The sequence below is a fragment of the Poecilia latipinna genome, unplaced genomic scaffold (genome assembly GCF_001443285.1).
Source record: "Poecilia latipinna isolate Pla-1442-1.1 unplaced genomic scaffold, P_latipinna-1.0 Scaffold448, whole genome shotgun sequence".
In the NCBI taxonomy this organism is placed as follows: domain Eukaryota; kingdom Metazoa; phylum Chordata; class Actinopteri; order Cyprinodontiformes; family Poeciliidae; genus Poecilia; species Poecilia latipinna.
This window is the reverse complement of record NW_015113064.1, coordinates 5,228-25,901: the sequence shown is the minus strand read 5'-3', so window position 1 is coordinate 25,901 and position 20,674 is coordinate 5,228.

Below are 20,674 nucleotides of genomic sequence, written 5' to 3'. Positions count from 1 at the left end.
AAAAAATGTTTTTTTTTTTTTTTAAAAAAAAAAAAAAAAAAATTTTTTTTTTAAAAAACAAGGTTTTTAAAAAAAAAAAAAAAAAAAAAAAAAATCCCATTTAGTGATTCTAATGACAGTATTTTTAGGGAAGAGTAACCTGCTCATGGGACTCTGAGGTCATTAAAATTATTGCTCATTTAGCAAGAACATCAGTGTCCCATCCTCAGTTTTCCCCACTGCTACGAGTCCTTTGTCCATCTCCAGCTCATTTACAGTCAACCTCTAATATGGGCAATCAGCAGCACTGTCCTCTCACTAGGGGTCCATAAACACTTGATTTCACAGGACTGCCTTTGATCAAGGAGTGAGGTGACTGCCAGAGTATGTTAATGTGCTTTCCCATAAAGCTTATCTCTGACTGGGGTCAGGAAAGGCCAAGTGGCAAGGGGCTGATTGCCATAGCAATAAGACCCCAGAATCTGTTACTGCAGCTTACAACCCCTTTGATAATATAACAGCTACCCATAAGGTCTACCTTTTGATAATCAAACCCCTCATTCAGGCACATGTGGGAAATAATGTGAACATTTACCATGGAACAATTGAAATGAGGGGTGAGCACAAATTAGCTAGCAAAAGATGGGAGCTTTGAAACACAGTTGGAAGACATATGGTTATCCCCCGCTGTCTACCACTCTCAGCTCTGTAGGGGGGCCAGAAGGGACATATTTGTAACTTTCTGGACACCACAAACTTTTCACTTCTTAAAAAACTGAAGGATTACACCCTGATCACAGCAGGGAGAACAGCACGCCTCCATTAAAGAAGCAGTTGAGCCCCTTTAATCTGTATTTTACACCCTGAAGACAAGCTGAAACATCATTTCAATAGTCATGCCATCTGATCGGGTTCAGCAGGAAACGATTAAAATTAAATCTAGACTGTTACCTTTCTTGCAGGCCCTTTGTGTTTGATTCTCAAGTAAAGTAAACACAGACCAGAAACCTGCTCCTTGTTTTTCATGTGCAATAGCTACATCAATTGTTTCTCAAAGAAGGCAGATTGGAATCTAATTGAGCTACTTTTTGTGCCAACAATTTGCTCTCTGCTTTCTGGCTCAGGTGCTAAAGACTAAATAAAGCTGTCAGAAGCCAGGCTGCACAGTTAAACTGTGCTGACTGAAATGGTATCTTTTGACGGCTTCTGGCAATTTATTGCTCTCCTGTTCATTTGTTTCTCCAGTGGCAATAAGGGTATTTAGCATAAGTTCCAAGTCTTTCATAAACATTTGCGTATAAAACATGCGTAGAGATTTGAGCAATTTCACCACAGTTAATTCTGGTTTCCATGATTGGCTAATCAGAAACTAAGGATTTAGTTTACAGCATTTGTCAGTGGCATTACACTAAGGTCAGCCCCAAGCATTTCCTACAATTGAGGCATTTTGGTTAATCCGATTCTCTCCACCCCCAGTCTTCTTGGGAGCCCATGTCATTTTTGCGAAGGGCTTGGTGGCTCACTGCCCACGTAGGCTTATGTACGGGGCAGAATAAGGAGGGAGTAAGGGCTTTACAACGTCTATTATTCATTGCTGTTATTAGCTCTGCGACATAAGGAGGCCTTCTCTGTCTTTGCTGTGGCTTGTCTAATAAAGCAGCTCTAACCCCATAGTATCTCTGCATCACAATCTACCACTCATCAAGCTCTTTTTTTTTTCTTTTTATTACCATAAGCACCTAAATGAGTTACAGCTCACGCAGTTGGGGGTGCCTGGGTTGTTTAGAGATTGTTTATGTGAGTCATTTATCAGAAGTTTTACTTCAGCCTGTTGGTCAGGATTAAACAAAAGCGGTCGACATGGGTTGCTCCTCTGTGTAATCCTTTCACCTTTGACTCCACTCCCACTACCTCGCTCAAACCAGTGGCCAAGCAGTATTAAGTTGCTTGTTGTTAAAAATTATGTTATAAACGGATTGTCCAAGATTAGTTTTACACTGCTGTCGCTTAAATGACTGCCACTGAACTGGTTAGGCCTGCGCATTGTTTTTCTACAGGACATAAGCTGTCCTAAGTTTGTCTTGGAAGTAGGAGTTACATTACACCTGAGCTGAACACATTCTATTTGCAAGTTAGAAAGCATTAGGATTTTTTTTTTTTTTTTTTTTTTTTTTTTTTTTTGTTTTTTTGTTTGTTTGTTTTGGCGCTAACTCAAATTTGCATTTGTGACAGATATTTTTTAATTTTTTTTTTTTTTTTCCTTTTTCATTTTTTTATGCACTACACCAACAACCGTATGTTGTAATAGGCGTGCCACTGGTTTATTGAGATACAAAAATGCATTGCTTACAAATTTTACTAAATCCTATATTCTCCCCAGCCACAACAGATTATATTTTGGGAGCTTATGTGCAAACTTTGACTTCACAGTTCAAGCTGCAACTTCAAGGGACATTTTTGTTTTATATCTGACCTGGACCTTGGACGTTCTGATTCCCCACTGAACAGGAAGCATAAATAGCCTTGACTAGATTTGTGATGTTCCTCTCTAGTATTCATGCCTCCAGGTGTTCTCTATATGTTGGCCCAATGTGTCTGCCTCAAGGTGCACAGAAACATGAAGTGCACATGGGTTAGCCAGTGATGACACTCACAAACTGTTCAGAGATAATCACACAGTATGGCCTTATTTATCCAAATGGCAGTCAAGTAACGTGGAGATAAGTTAATCAGCACTGAGCTTAAAGAGTAGCTTACTGTAAAAATAATTCCTAATCCTCCCACATGGAACAACAAAACATTTTTCTGTTTCTTGCTCTTGATTATCTTTCAGACATGGATGTAGCAAGTTAAAAAGGTCAATATCACTCAGGCTTCTGTTAGCGTAATCCGAAAAAAAAAAAAAAAAAGAAAACAAGATTGCAGGGGCTTCCTTATCCTGGTACCCCACTGACTAAAGAGAGGGATTGATGACTTTGCTGAAGCCGATTATATCTGTCCAGGAAAAGAGGGCGATGGGAAAGAGATGAAAGGATAAAGGGTATAGTTGATGAGTTCAGAAATGAGGTATAAAAAAAAACAGTGGTTGAGAAAAAGGGGAGCCAAGTTTCTAAGAAACAGGGTGAAAGAATACAAAGAGAAGACAGGAAGCTGATTAAGTGAGGCTTTGAATAAGGCAGCAGACGAGAGAAGGCAGCGGATGGGGCCCAATGGGGGGTAAATCGGAATCAGTAAGGCTCAATATCGTAGTACCCTTGCACCCCTCCTCCCTCCTACAATATCCATCATGATAATATACATACAGCATGGCTCTCTGGGTAATATATCTTTGACCTGTGATTACGCTAACAGCCTATTGTTTGCACACTGAACAATCCCATTATGTAGGCGATCTGTTTACATATAGTCTTGCTGTTTTGATTAACATGGTTCGAATGTGTGTATACGAGATTGTGTAACCCAAAGACCAGGGAAATACTTACTGTGTATCTGTGTGCACCCACATCTACATGTGGAGGTGTCCAACCATGTATTCTCCATGTGAGTGTGAAAGCCTTCAGCCAAATCTATTAGAAAAAAAAAAAAAAAAAAAAAAAAAAAAACTTTTTCCTTCAAAAACCGGGCTATCTTAAAAGAAATGGGACTTTGTTTAACGTCTAAAAAAAGTAGAAGGCTTGAGTCTGAGAGACTCATTCAGTGTCTTGTTTCTTCTCTCCTGTTTCAGGTTTGACTGGCATGTTCATCCTTTTTGTGTTTTAAATCTTCTTTAACTAATCACTGCTAAGACATGACCCCAAATTTGTTTACGAGTTGACTGTAAATACTTTGTGTAATTCAATGTGCAAAATTTGTCTAAAACTGTGTACCTTCACGGTCTCAACAGCAGGACATAACGACACGTCTAAGCACATTTTCTGCTCAAAACACACGTGTTTGTTAGTGTGTTCTGAATTAATGCGCATGAATTAAAGTCATACCTGTATCACTTTCTGTCTGAAAAGAAACACTCTTGATCTCAAGAGTCTTAAGAGTTTATATTCCCTTTAGTCATTTTTATTTTTACTGGGGGAAGTTCTGTCACTATTTCTAGATGTTTAAGCAAATGCAGCTGTCAGGTTTTTTTTTTTTTTCTTTTCTTTTAAAAATCACAGAGGGTAACAGGTATTTGACCACAAGGCTGAACATCTGCTTGAGCTAAGGGGTCTGCTCATTAACAGAAAGTTAACCTCAGACAGGACGTGAGGTCATAGCAGCCCAGAGAGCTACATTATGGTGTAACAGTTTGAGGTCAAGGGGTTGTTGAGCTCTCTCCAAGGAGGTCAGAAAAAAAAAAAGATCATGTAGTTGTTTGGACCGCTAAAATACTTCAACGTTGTCTAAGTAAATTTAGTACTTTTCCTCGCTATCCTTTCTCCAAAGCCCTGCCTTTCCTCTTACTCTCTGCACTTGGACCTCTCTGTCAGTGTGTAGACTCATTGAAATGTGCAAATCCTTTTGACACAAGATGAATAGACAGTTGTTGGCAGGACGCCGCATGCCACTTTGTTTGCTGCCACTTAACTGGAGCACCCCAGTATGCCTCCCCTTTCTATCCTCCTCCTCATGCTTGCCATGGCCAAGTTTCAGGCTGACATTAGAAAGGAGGGTGTGCTTCGCTTTAATGTGTTCAGATTTATCAGCTCTGCAGGTTAGTGTGGGGGGCGAGGGGGGAACAAAACATTTCGTACACTACTGTACATTTTCAGAAACAGAAATAAAGGGGATAGGAAATTAAGAAAGAATGCAAATAGGTTCAGTCAGTCAACTGATTGACTATGTGCATGTACTCAACTATGAGTAGTTGTTATGTTCCATCTACAAGTTAACATGCAGAGTACAGCATCTGAGACTACACAGACTCATCCTAGTGTACATATATACAGCAACAAGCAATGAGTGTATTAGTTTTTAAGTGAATATTTGATGTTTTCTCCATTGCTATACAGGAATCAGTGCTGAACTTCCTTCACGAGGCTCTTGTTTTTTTTTTTTTTTTTTTTTTCCTCCAAAAAATGTGGACTGTGGGGATAAACAGAGGGAGTCATTGGTAGGACATGAATTTCTTAAGAGGTAGAGAGGATGCGCAGTGGCGGAGAATTGCTGTCCAACAAGTTACAATAGCTTTCCTCTGTTGTCCATGCAAATGTTATCTGCCTTCACCAGTGAGGGACTAATCATTTGAGGTCGTCTGTTCGTTGGCTAGGTGTTTCGTCTTTCAGTGCATTTGGTTATCATCAGAGTTCATGGAAGACGGAGGATAACTCCTCATGTCCACATTGCAGGAATTCCGTTTTGCTTCCCCATGTGTAGGCTCAGGTGTAGAGCACAGTTTGGAACCGTGCAAAGAAAAATGTGTCCCGATAAGACAGCAGCTTTGCTTACAGCAGTTATGGGCATTTAGAAGGAGGGCACAGTTATTGCATTGGAAATACACAAATTACATACAAGGAGAAAATGTCCAACACTAACATTAAATCATATGTGAAATGCTGAACATTGTGGTTTTGTCAGGCCAGCGGATTGATGGCATTTCCCATTCACCTTGTCTTTCCGCATTAGAAGACAGACAAACGTATTTCCGGTGTTAGAGACCTATAATTAATAACTTTATGCATCTACTCAAATACAATGAAAATAAATTTCCATCATAAAATACTGAGATACTGAGTGGTTTACCAGTTTGGGGAATGCACACTATAGTCTTGTCCATGCTGCTGCTTTCACTCATTTCTATTTACATATACTAATGTGGATATTAGATAGGAAGACTAGGCTGTTGCTTAAAAAAAGAAAAAAAAAACGAGTGATACTTTTACATATCAAATAATGATACCGAAGACAATAAAACTATACTTAAAACAAACATTTCATGGGCTTTTGGCTCATAAAATGTATTCAGGTTTTGTGAGGTAAATCAATTCATAAGCACTCACTCCACAGTAATAAGGTTTATGAATTTGGTGACAGCAACTGGGTATGCTGCCTGTTTCAGGAAAAAAGGTTGTTTTCATGATTTATTTACAGTAGCATGCATCATTGATCTTCGCACTCAAAAGAAAATAGTCTTTTGAAAGTATTTATCTGGTGTTTTCAACCATCTCATGATTATGAGTCTCTTATTTTTTTTTTCTTTTTTTCTTTTGTCTTGTTTTGTACAAAAAGCTGCAGGTAAAATATCAAGGGGCGAATTCAGAGAAAATGCCACTTTCAAGATCTTCAATGCAGGGGTTTTGAGAGAATCTAGTCGGTCTTCTTTGTAGTTCTTCGTTATTAACTTTGTGCTTTGTAGGTTTCTTGGTGCAACTGGTCAGCCACTTGGATGCCATCATAATCCTTGTTGTGTTATCTATAACAGAAAGAGGAAAACACATTAAATTGAGATAAACACTATAGAGTTGTGCTGCAATGCATGCACATAGAAACACACTCAGAAGATCTACTGTGGCACAGCGAGTGAACGCCAAAATGTGAGGTATTCAGGACAATTGCCTTGATTCGGTCTTGCCTTCCAGGGTTCATGCTCACACACATACAGTGAGTCACAGGCACTGTATTTTCAGAAAGACGTGGGCCCTGCTGTCACCAGTGCCAGTTTAAAAACAAAGACAGAGTGACCACCCTGTGAGTGTACACTGCGAGCCAGCTTGGCTGAGATTCAGGGTGACAGTGGTATCGGCATGGGGGGTGACTCCTTAATCAGCTTTAATTAAGGCCAAAGAAAGACGAGCAAATTCCTGAACAGCGTGTCTACTTTAGATCTACTGTATATCATTCAATCCCTTTGTGGTTTATCCAAATACAAAGCCAACGTACAGTTTTTTTTTTTTTTTCTTTGTTTTTTACTAGATTTGTGTTTGGAACCATACAAAGTTCAGTGTGATTGTTCAACAACACACAGTGTGTGAGGATGATTCATGTTGCCAGGAGTAGTGCCTGTGGGTGGGCTATTAGACACAGAGACTGCAGTGGAACTCAGCTACTGCCTACTGGAGATCCAATTACATGACCCTACTGTAAAGGTGCATCCTGCACCTATTATAAATCACCACAAACAAAGAAACTATTGACACTGCATTGCATACTGTTACACTCCCTCTCCTTCCTGTAAATCATGAATATATAAACATGTACAATGCTCTGATTAAGTATTTCCCCCGATACATATTTCTTCTTTTATTGCTTGTTTTGTCATGTGTTTTGGATCATCAAATACATTTTAACATAAGTGGTAATACCGTTCATTAAAGGGAAAAGAACAATCCAAACCAACTTGGCCCCATGTGGAAATATATATTATCCCCCTTGTGAAATTAGGACTCAACTGAATCCAATTATTTGGTGAAATTTTATGAGCTGCATCCATGCCTGATTGTTTCCAGGCCAGTAAAATGAAGAAATTAAACACAATGTGTTTGACTACACATGGCAGACTAAAATATGGTAAAGGCATTCTCTCTTCTCTATGAACTTTTTTTCAATAGTTTGAATAATGATGTACTTGTCTTTAAGACTCCAGCGGACCACAGTGATAATAATTATTCACAAATGGAGCAGCAGTAAACCATCGCAAGAAGTGCTGATCAACCACAATTACTTCAAGATCACATCAGTAACTCGTTAAGGATTACACAAAATAATCCAGAACACCTTATGTTGCACTGCAAGTCTCACCTGGCTAAGGTGAGTTTAGTGTTCAGCATTCACCATTAAGAAAGAAACTAGATAGGGTGGTGTAGAGGCGGAGTGTGGGCCTCATATATGAAGGCTGATAATCTTTGAGCAGCAGTCTGGGGTTTGATCCCAGACCTTGAGATATTTGCTGTAGGCCCCCCTGCTCACCTTCTCTCTCAGTCTGAGGGCTGATAAAAAAGGACAAGTCACCACTGCAGAATTAAATACCAATTTTCTACCTTTCATTCATCAGCACAATTACTGAAAAAGCTGTTTCAACAGTCAAATAGTTTCTTAGCAAAGACTACTGCTTGGATCTCATTTAGTCCAGAACTGAGACAGTCCAGTTCTGAGACAGTACTGAGGATCCCCCAGTGTAAGTGTTTAATTTTGTTCACATACACACTGTGGTAATAGTGAGTGTAGCTTTTGACACTGTCAACCACAACTGGTTCCCTGGTACAGTCCATAACTGGTTTGAATCTTATCTAAACAGCAGTACCTTCTTTGGTTCAATAGGTAACTTCTCATTGGAGTGGAGACATGTGGGGTACCTCAAGATTCAATGCTAGAACCCCACCTATTTAATATCTACATGCTCCTGGTAGCTCAGGTCATAACAAGTAATAAGATTAGGTGCCATAGCTATATAGATATTTAATTTTGACCGAACCATAATTACCATGTTTTAACTAAATCCCTTGGTGTCATAGTTTGGACAAGTAACACTGAGTTAAGAGTTCCCTTCGCCAGATTGCTGAGCTGTCGTCTAAACAATCAGTTGCATCTCTGTACATCAGCCAGGTACAGCAGGTACCTGCTTTACAGGGAGTTTCAGCTTCTTCTCTGTGGTCAGAGGTTTTTAGACCCTAAATGTAGGGCAAGATGCTTTAAAAAGAGCTTTGTTCCTACAGCTGTTATTGAAATGAACAAACTGAAGTGACATTGATGAGCTCAGCAGCTCAACAGATTTTACCTGATAATACAATTCTTATGTCAACACGTTATTTATGCTCAAATTTTCAGGTTTCACTCTCCTCTCATTTGTCCTGCTTCATTTTGATTATGACCTGTAAAGCCTCTGTCACTAATATAGTCATGTGATGCGTTTTTACATTTTACAGTGTTTGTGCATAGATATGCATGCTTTGTACCGCTGCAAAACAAATCTGCCTTTCGGTATGAATAAAGCAACCTAACCTTTAAGTTATCCAAACAGATTTTGTTGTTGTGTCACCGCAGCCTTTTGGGTTTTTATGGTTACGACCAACAATTGCTGTGTTTTTTCCAGCTTGGTTCTGTCATCTAACATCTTCTCAACTGACAAGACATTAGCTTGTTCACATGGGGCATTCTCCAACCACTGACTGAGAACAACAATCGGCAGGTCCCGAAACCTTCAAGACAGAATGCGCTCCCAGACTGTGTGATAGAAATGCAGGGCCATTTGGACCTCCAAAGCCAGGTGTTAGCACTTCAGTTCTCTGCTTCATCAATAATTGACAGAGGCAAACCAATCAGAACAATTTTCTCCCCACAGCGAAGTGCTAGAGCAGCCTAACACCAGTGAATCATTAATGAGGCAATTAGATGAAATGGTTAGACGCTTAGCCCTCAGTAGCAAAACTTCTGTGACTTCAGTGCGATTGTTCTGCTTAAACAGAAGCTGCATATAATGAAGTAATGCACAGGCCAAAACACACCAGGAGAGAGACAGAATACAGCCACACGGCTATGCCTAGATACAGAGCTCTGTTTTCTAAAGGCTGGTAAGCAACTTGGTGCAGTGATGCCAGCCCTCCATCTGTTGACCACAACTCAGAGGACCAATAATGGGAACAAACCCAATTGGCCATTACCATGGGAGATTGACCTTTATTGGTTGTTGTTACCACTGCACGGACTGACAGAAGCTGTCTCCCGGGTGACTCAAGTGTGGGAGAGCCTTTATGGACATGGATGAAATCGACCTGGGTGACATCACTCAAACATGGGGAAAGGAACAACAGTAATGGAGAAAACGGGGTTTGCCTTTGAAGAGCAGAAATCCTGGATTGTTGTTTGAGAAGGAAATCAAAGCCCTGTGGGAGATGCTCACAAAGCCTCATTGATTGGTTATATTGGAACCATTTCATAGTTTATCAATGCTCATCTGCCTGTTCTCCTAGGCCCAGGTCCAGTACGGGCTCAATTAAACCAGCCACCTTGATCTTAGGAACAAACAAAGCGGATACACGATGCAGCATAGATTATTCCCAAACACACACTCTGGTATGTTGCAGGACTACAAAAATATATAAAGGAATTTGCAGTGGGAATGTCTTCTGTATTTAGTCTACACCAAAAGACAAAGTAATAACATCACTGTCAAACAAAAGATAAATAAAGAGATTGACTGGACCGTGTCTTATTTTTGCTTTTTGAATTTTATAATTACCCAGTTTTAGCCTTTTTGTCAGCATTAAAAAAAAAAAAAAAAAAAAAAAAACAATAAACCGGTATATTTTTGACAGAGAGTTTGAACACGGTAAAAGATCCCATCACAGTTTGGAGGACCAGTTTCTGTGGAAGATGGGTCTGCAGATGTTATAGGTTCTATTCCTGACCTCATGTCTGTACAAGCCCTGGATGTAGGAAAGATCAGGGCTCTCTGGCTTTCAGTTTGGATCTGTCCTGTTTTGTGGCCGAGCCACAGTGATGGGCAGACGCATGTCAGAGTATGGAAGTGTAGAAGATTAGTGGCAGTCTCTCTACTGTGGTTGTGTATGTGTGAGGACCATCTTTTCTCCATAGGAAGACTGGATCCTAGGAATCGAAAGTGATCCGCAGTAGACACTGTGTTGTTGAGGATGGTGAGGGGCAGTGGCATGGAGGGTGTTCACAGGAAGTTGACCTTCCTGACCACACCAGTAGACAAGTCACTTCACTTCCTGTCTGTATGCAGATTACTATTGTCCTGGATCAGATCAGTGTCGTCTACAAACTGTGGGAGTTTCATAAACTGGTCTGGTGAGATCATCTGTATAAAGAGGGAAGAGGAGTGGGGAGAGAAGACTCACCAGGAGTGCTGCTGGCTCTTGTGCAGGAGAAGATGGCGAGTCTCACTTACTACCTTTAAATGCTTCAATAACAGGTGTTTAAATAATTTTTAATAAAGGTTTTATCATCTCTAGTGGCCTTTATTTGAGAGTGGTCAGACAGGAAAGTGGATTGTGAGAGAGCGGGAACATGTTCAGCATAGGTCATTGAGCTGGGATTTGAACCTGAGACGGGCGTGTGGAGGACTAAGGCCTCCATACATGTGTCATGTTTTACCCCTCCTCCACCGGCATACCAATTCAAAGATCTTTATGACAACAGATATCAAGGTGGCTCAGCGTTCAATCCTGAAGCTGAATATTTCTTGTGAACCAAGATGGTGGTAGAGCACTTGAAGCAAGATGTAATCTCACACACTTCCAGAGACTTGTTGAAGATCTCAGTGGTGCCAATGCAGGGTCTCAGGTAAACTGAGCTTAACTGTCCCTAAGCATGGTTGAACTTGTGAATGAATTATCTCCTCTGTCAGGATCTTCAAAGGTCTAGTGATGAACCATTTACTTAGTTAAGGAGTGGTGAACAGGGGAACATCTAAAACATGCCAGACATATTTTTTTTGAGAAACAAAGTTTTGGGGAAAAAAATAAACAAAAAACATCTCTTTAGGAAAATGTGTATTTTAAAGCCTTAGGGTATATTCTTATCCCTTTTTAAACGTTTCAAAATCCACATTTAATTGAAAAATATGCATCCCAGTTCATGTATCTCTTATCATTCCACATGAAAAAAAGAACAGCTGAAATTAAAAATAAAACACCAAAATTGATAAAGCCATAAATGTGGTGATTTGATGAGTTCACACAGATGACTACATGAACATTTATAAACAGAATGATACAGTACTGTAAGAAACAAAAGAAAGTAAATTCTACTTAGTCAGTACATTCTTGGAGTGCACTGATAAGTAATTGGCGATAATGCAACAGAGACATAAATAGCACTGCTGTCTATCATATCTTTTAATCCCTATTTTAAGCTCTTGAACTCAATTTTCTGCAAAGTTTGATGGATTCTCTTTGGTATATTAGTTAGTCACACTTCACATAAGATCAGTTTATTAATATTTTAGTACAGTTAGGAAGGGTGTAGGGTAGAGTTAAAGAGAAACACTTCTTAGGTCCTTTTTTCAGGGGAAATCATTGCTGTTACTACCGTCTAAATTTGATTATAAGATGTCAAATATTACATAAAAAAAGTTTACAGAAACAAACATGTAATTTCAGTCTAGAACTATTTGTAAACTTCATAATTCTGACCAGCTTTTCTGTGTGATTGAAGAAGCAACTTTTCTTTCTTCCTGTTTTTAATAATTAATAGAATTTTCCTTGTGGAAAAAGAAAGTAGAAAATGAAGGAGCCCAGCAGATATTTGATTAGGTTTACCTGTTCAGTTCCTCATTTAACACTATTAATGAATCAACCAACCACATGACCACAACTCCATGCATTTAGGCATCATGGTGAGGAAGATCACTTACTGAAGTGTAAGCCAAGTATCACAATGGGAAAAAAAGGCCGTTTGAGTGATTTTCGATCTAACGTAGCCGTTTCTTCCAGACGAGCTGGAGGGAATATTTTAGAAACAGCTGAGCTCCTTGGATTTTCAAGCAGAACCATCTCTTGAGTTTACAGTTCACAAGAGGAAAAAAGCAAATTATCCAGTACTATAAGGCCGGAAATGCTTTGCTGAAGACATAGGTGAGAGGAAAACAGACAATCTGCTGTGAGACATTAGAAAGATGCAATAGTTTAAATAACCACTTGCTACAATCAAAGACATTCAGAATACATACAGTCTCTGAATGCATAACACATTGGACTTTTATGTCGAAAGACAGCTTAAGAAGTCCAATCCAGACAACACTACTGTCAAATACTAACAGAAAACTGGAACTACAATTAGTCAAATCAGGTGACGGGGTAAATGAGTGTCAATTGTAACAGTGACATTATGATAGGAGTGTCAGAGTTTTATGTAAAAACATGAAACCTTGTTTTGACAGTAGGGCTGTTGTAAACAAGTAATCGAGTGATTTATCGATTTTTCTGACGATTAATGGAGTAATACAATTGAACATTGATAAAATAAAAATGTTGGTAATTACTGCAATATCAGCAGAATTAATATTGTATATGAATATCGGCCCAATTTTTCATATTTTTGCATTAACAATATACTTTTTCTGTGGTTTTGAAAATTAACCTTTAACAATAATAGCTCACTCTTTAAGTTAGCCTGGACAAAAATGTACAAAAAAATCAGAAATTATATTGAACTTCATAATAAAGCAGCAGGTTCAGAAATGCACTTCTAAAAATTGTCTATATTTCAGTTTTTAGTTTGTGTATTCCGAAACACATAAACTCCGTATTCATAAATACATTCATCTTCAGTTACTTTATTAAATAAACTCTCACTTTGGCCAGCCGTTTATTGTTTTTGTGTCCATGTGTGTTATTAAGTGCCAGAGAAAAAAAGAAAAGAAAAAAGAAATGTCAGTGTGACTGAGGAAGTATCCTTTAAGGTTGTTTTGAGCAAAGCTCAGAGAACTAAAGACTTACATTCACAGACGGTGTATTTCAATCCACCAAACTTTAAAAATAAACAAATAATAAGCACCTAAGTAAACCGAAAAGCTCTGCTGTGCCTCAGATGTATTCAGGAATCCATGAACTAAAATTACACCTCAGATGAGACCCTCTTCCTTTTTAAACCACCAATTTTTTTTTTTTTTTTTTTTTATGTGGAGTCTACACTTCTTCCTTTGCTTACCGCAGCTTCCCCACAAATATCATTTTAACATTTCCATGTTTACAATAGCAACAACTACAAAGACTTTTTCACCCCAAAGCAGCCCACTGCTCACATCAATATTCAGGAGGCACAGAACTGAACCAGTTCACAGGCCACGATCCACCCAGACTTCCCACTCTTCCATCTTCTAGAGTGGGAAAAACAGTTTATGTTAAAAGCTTAATGGCTTTCCTGCTTATTGTTTAAAAATCACTCACAGTATAAATGGCTGAAGAACGGCCATCATTGGCGGCCTCAATTATACATTAAAAAATAAAGTTATGAGCTAGTAGCTGAATTATTAATACCGACAACAGGAGCAAGAGCACATTGGCAACGTGTCATGTATTTCTTTTTTGCTGATGCTTCATCTTGTGCAGATAATTTTTCATCTAAAAAGCTTGTGGACTCTTGATCTGTGAAAGATGGAAAAACAGATCACAACTGTTGGAAATTTAATGCAATAAAACTGGAAAAAGGAAACAGATAGTATAACATTGAGTAACATGATGGAAAACAGCAAGGATTACAAAAAAAAAAAAAAAAAAAACTGCTGAGGCTTAAAGTTTCAAACTTAAAATAAAAAAAAAAAAGTCACCATTTTTTTCTTCAACGGTTATTCAATTGTTATTGTACAGCATCAGTAAAGAAATAAGGTTAAAATGTTCCAAAGCTTGGGGTCTGGGGACTGTCCCTTTTTACTGACACATTTCCTGAGATGCAAATGCATGTTCATCTGTCGGTAGCCTTTAACATGTTTTTTTTTTTTTTTGTCACTGATTCAGTTACTCAAGCAAAGGAGTGGATAAGAATAATACAACGTATTGTATTTAACTTATAAATAAAGAGTTTTAAGAACTGCTTTGGCTTGGGCGTTTATGTTTCAAAATGGATAAACTAATCAACACATTTGGGGCCAAAAAGGTGTCTACCTAAAGAAAACATGTTTTCATTTCTATCAGCACATATGCAACTGTTCCATGCACCATGCACCCTGGTTTAGATCAAAAGTGTTCACATTTTGGTGTCAAATAGTTCTTTCTTAACAGAGATGTAAATTCTAGCTACACAATCTAATTGAACATAAATTATGAACCGGAGATTATAAGTGCTTGTCATAATGAACTTTTCATGGAAATTCCCCTCTTAATATTAGACATAACTTAAGCGACAATCAGGTCTGATCTTGGAGGATGTTTTGAACATTATTCTAGTGAGTGATCCGTAGGTCATCAGGGTAAGTCGGCGCTAAAGATAGACAAGTGGAAAGAAAGAATTAACCAATCACATCCTGTGTTTTGAGAATAGGGTAAAATGTGACCGACACCAGTGTTTCACAATCTGGGGCTGCACTACACTTACTGAAGAGTTAAGTTGAAAAATTACGATCGGTGATGTTCTTTTTTAGTTGATGTATTTTATACATATTTGTGTCTACACACATGCATGTAAGCTATTCATATGCACTGATCCTCTTCAAATATTTTCAGATTGCAACCAAAAAAGCTTAATTAGCTTGTGTAGTGGAAAGGAAATGATACACGGTGCTCATGATTTTCGAATAGTTTGTATGTGCTTGCAGTTGAAACCAGAGGTTTTTAAAACCACATATCCTACCTCTTTACCGTTTTCTGCTACCTCTTGTTGGCCAATAATAAGTATAAACTCAACAATAACATTCTTTTTTTGATCAAGAGTGTAGACTATGACATATATTCCAAGTGTTTGACTTTTTCTAAAAAAAAAAAAAAAACAAACAAAAAAAACAAAACCTAATGTCGTAGGAAAGCATGAATGTGATTTTCTTTGAAGTAACATTAACTTTATGGTTAGAAACCAAATCCTTTTCTTGGCAGCTTTTGAACTACAGGCATCTGAAAAGGCTGAATGAATCATCGGTCTCTATTCTAACAAAGAGTGGGAGGTAAGTTGATGCGGAGTTCAAAAGATTTGAGAATTTTGGAGTGAAACTTAGCTATAAAGCGGGCGTCTGTCATTTCTGTCACAAAGTAGCATGACCAGACTGAACCTCTAGCCCAGTTTGGGGCATTCATATTCAAACATCGCTTTTCATGATTCACCAAGCAGCGACAGGAAAGAGATGTAGTGGAAAGTTGCGTCAAAGCATCGCGGGTCACATCCGAACATCAGTTATACATGCCTGTCTCTTTCCGCCCTACTCATGAGCACCTTTGGATGTGCAGCATAGACTTTAAAAAGCCTGCTGGTGGATATTTTTTTTTTTTAACTCTGTCGGTTTCAGCTGCTGTGACTCAGCTTCTTTTAAGCCACTGTCTTTCATCTCCTTAGCTGCTGAGAAGATCTTATTTTTTTATTTCCGATAAATGACTGATTTTTCGTTGAACTGGCTGTAAGAGGCCACCGTTAAGCTTTCAACACCTACGCAGTAAAGAGATTTTTCACCTGTTTCGTGAGGGGTCAGGCTCCTTCTTTGCAACCTGCAGTAAGGTTCATTTACAAAGGGACCAAGAGGAAATCAATATCCATCACACTGCTAAAATAAATTCATGTTATCACCTATCAATGATTTGTATGCCATGCTATTATCGAAGGTAAGGAGTGTTTCTTACAGTACTTATATTGCACAACTGACCTTAAAATCATCATGAGAAAGAGCCTGTTAACTCTTATTTTATTCTTTTAAAGTCCCGAGTGAGAAGGTGACGGATTTCTCCCACCTCAAAGAGAACAATACTTGTCACCGTTTCTGATTTTTTTCTCCCCACTGAGGATCACACAGACTTTTAAGGTTTTAAAATCCCCACGTGAGGAAAGCGTCCCCCACGCCCTTCCTGCGCTGCAGATAAAGAACAGGCGTTTGAGTAATTACGGTGCATTATCACCAAGGAACGTTCATTGCTACATTTTAAGCTGCGTAGTGAGCTGTGACAAACGAACGACCAGTTTAATTTCTGTCAGGAGGAAAAACACATGGCTGGAGCCAATGAAGTCAACTTTCTCATTCTGCGACTGACTGAGACCATCTGGACCAAATAAAGTTTTTCCCTTTGAATCAACAGCTGCTGGAAATTACACAGGGAATGCTCCCTGTCTTTGTATTAATATTCTTTTTATCTCTTTCATTGCGCTCTCTTTAAAAAACCAACAATGTTTGTTTTATGGTTTAAGTTTAGTGCCAGATTTGATCTGTGATCACAGAAGGAAGCAAAAAATAAATCGTCACCATCTCAACGCACTTGTGTTTCCTTTTCTTGCTCGGTTCATCTCTTTCGCTGCACCAAGTTTTTCCTCCGACCCAGCCTGCTTTGTGCTGGTAATCGACGGTTTGACAGTGTCAGTCAATCTGTCAGCAGCTGACAGTTTTACAGCACATGCACTACACTGATGGGTACCATCACTCATGTAACGATCGGCCTCCGTGCTAAAATCAAAAGACAAGAGAGAGAGCGAGTGGGTAGTAGAGGATTGCATACGCGAAAGTAAAGGCAGTTGAGTGAAAATAACAGCGCGCATGCCGAAGACAAATATTGTGAGAGGAAACTGGTATTTCATTTCAATATCATCTATGAAACTTTGTAGTGTATATTTGAAAAAACAAAAAAAACAAAAAAATCTCACGTTGAAAGATCGGTTTGAGATCAGAGGTAGATTTTCCTTTCTCTGCCACACAGAGGAAAATATACTTTCCACTCACCGAAGTAAAATTTGTTCCACCCCATAGGCAGATATTACTACTTAAAACACTTCATTGTGTCCTGGAACACGATTATAAGGCCAAGATTTGTGTATGTTTAATTTCATCCTCTCTGTCCCTTAGGCCATGTGATATGCAGCCTAAACCAATAGCGAGACAAACCTCATTTTTCTTAAAGTGTAACATTAAATAAAGGTAAACTTTTCCTGTATTTTGCCTCTGAGGATCACCAAAATTGTTTAGTTTGTTAAATATCAAGAAATTGATTGACTTTTAGACACTTATTTTGTTTCTTTTCTTTTTTTTTATTTTCTTTGTATTTAGGAGACTTGCCTTTGAATAGAATAACTTGTGTTAAATGTTATAGATATTTTTTTGTAAGTGTCTCACAACAAATTGTGCAAAACACAGTCCATGCAGATATATCTAAATACAGACCTAAACAGTGTTCTGTAATCAAATAAGTGTTTAAAGGGAGGTATTTTCATTTTCATTGTACAGCTCAATGAAGTAACTGTTACCTTCTGCTGTTATAAAAATGCTGCACATATCAACCATAACTTAAAAGACATTTGTCTACTCAATTTGCATCTTAACATCCGTCTCTTTAAGAAGCTCTGCTCTTTCCGACGCTGCCTTCAACACAACAACGCCTTTCCATTTTGCCGTTTACAACCGTTTGAACTGAGAGGTGCTTGCACACCTGCAGAACAAGCAGATGTGCGTGATAGGTGTTTCCTAATTGTTGCCGGTGCTCGTCTAGCTGGGTAGGAGAGGGGCAGAGCAGGGCAGAAGCTTGGCTGGAAATTGCAGCTCCATGGAGGAGCTTTGTGGGAAATGGCGGTGCTTTGTCAGAGCAAATGTTTGTGCGATCCTGAATGGCTGCATCGGCGATTCAGTGATTCTTCAAGCATTCAAGAAAGAGTCAAAGCAACAACCCACGTCTTTGATGAGAAAATAACATTCTAGCTGACATAAAATTGGAAAGGTTTAGTTCCCCCACTTCTCCCCACTTTTCAGAATGGGTTGAAGATTACGTCTTTTCTCATAGTCTAAGTAAACAACCCAGTTTAAAGAGTTGCAAATTGAGCTCTCCTCCAAAAGTGGACACCGAATAGTGAGTTGTTCGCCAAATAGGTTTTCTTTTATTCAAACATTATAGTTTGAACATTTCGAACAGTAAACATATATAAATGGATACATTTTAGTAAGGAATAGCTTTCATTTGAGACTTGTTTTTTGGCAGAGGTCTTGATTCATTAAGGTTGTGCTGTAATTTGAAACAAAGCACAAGCAGTTGTCTATGCAGAGGCCTGAGGGAGAAGAAAATCCTAAGTGTCCCTTAGAAAGCAGAATGTAAGAGTTGCCCAGAGGAGAAAAGGCAATTGAGCCAATCTGTTTGTCTGCTGATGGTAAAAAGGCAGAAGCTTCTTGCCTCCCCTCGCTGTCATATGGGAGCCAGGTCCCACAAATACATGCTTAATGACTCGATTTATTCACTTTGTCACCATCTCTTTCTTGCTGTCTGTCTTTATAAATGATTTTGTCCATATGTTCTTCCAGTTTTCATTCTGCACTGATAGCATAGGGGAAAGGGTTAACATTTTATGTGCAATCTGTAGTGTGCAAAAGAGGTAAACACTGCTAGAAACAAGAAAAGTGTAATTTGGGATTTTTAGCTGGTGAAATCTTCTTAGAGCATCGTCGGCTATGTTCCTTGGTCCAATGCCTGTCATCTTGCTTGTCAAAAAGTAACATAAGTGAAATACTCAAGTGTTAGAATCATATTATTGTATGGAATAAAAATGCATTTGCCACCACTGTACACAACAATAATCGTACAACATAAGATTCCAATCAGAATTGGGTTACGTTCCCAGTTGTGATCTTGTTGAGCTTTCCTGGCATTGGGTCTGAGTAATCCTCAGTGATTCAGTCACAAAAGTGTCAGTTGTGTTTTTTAGGAATGGTGTCAGCGACATCTGGGCCAAAACGCTGGCAGGACAGTGATCAGACTACAGCTCTGGAAGGTCTCTCAAAAGCTTTATTCTTAAATCTATGCTGACAGGCAATGACATGATGGAGATTGGGTTGGTGAATTGATTGTGTTCTCTCTAGCTCTTTCTTTCCACTCCCTCAACTCCCCTCTGTGTCCCATCGCTCTGTCTTCTACCTCCTCCCCTTTTTCTCCATTCTCCCCTATGCCTCACTTGGATATGTCAAATGCAAGATGTCAGACTATTTCCCAACAGACACTGTGTTGTGTGGCAGAGAACTCGAGCTGTATATCACGAGATGACACCTCCTTTGCCTCCCACCATCTCTTCACAAACAACATCAAATATCAGCGTCCCTTTTTGATCACTTTAAAGGCTGTATTAGTAAAGGAGCTAGAGCTTAAACGAAGACAAACAGTTTCTTCTGTCATGTTCGTCAGTGGGGCCATAAGTGTGTTTTGAAAGTCTGCCTACTCAAAACAGGAAATAATCACATATTACATAGCATGGTACTTAAGAACCCTAATTAAAAACTGGAAATATTGAAAAAGAGTTATTCTTTACTAAATTCTAGTGTACATTTGAGTAAAATTAACACCTGGGGTACATATAATTAAATTATAACATTTCAATTATTTAGGGTCTGTACGTAATGCTTTTAAACTTTCAAATGAAGCTATTCTTACAAAATGTTAGTTTGAAACAAAGTAACATGTTAGTAAAATGTAAATAGTAAAATGTTAGTGTGTAACTTTTAGAATAACTCTTTTACATCCATTTGGCTTAAAAAAAAAATAAATAAAAATCACAGTTTTCCAATATTCAGTTCAAATAACCAAGACTTAAATCACCGTTCACATCAGATTAAAACAGCTCACACAAAAGGAAATAATAATAATTTTAGTTATAAACCTGTGGACACTTGCTGCCTCTGAGCTCCGTCAGTCCATTCATAAATCTAAAGTGGAGACAGTGTTATCCTGCAGAGCTGTGACTTCACAAAAAATATAACCAGCCAACAGGGACAACAGGATGTGTAGAGCAGCATCGACATCAGCATTGCCTTCCTATATAATTATTTTCAAAAGAGCAATGGCCGATGCACTCAGCGCGGCAATCTCGTTGTTGCCTGAGTGAATGTTTCATATAAAAATATCTCACCTTCTATATCTGGCTCCACAGACTTTAGTCCTTTTCCAGAAAGTGCGTCGTACATTCCAAAGTATTCTAAGATCCCATAAAGACAAATATGTTGTGCTGACAGCATAAAATCAGAACAAACTACAAATATCCACTTTGTCTCTTTGTCTTTCTTGACCCAGTTTCACTTTTTTTTTTTTTTTTTTTTTTTTTAACAAAAACACTTTCAATTTAAAAAAAAAAAAAAAAAAAAAAAAATTTCCCTTTTCTTTTGGGGGTT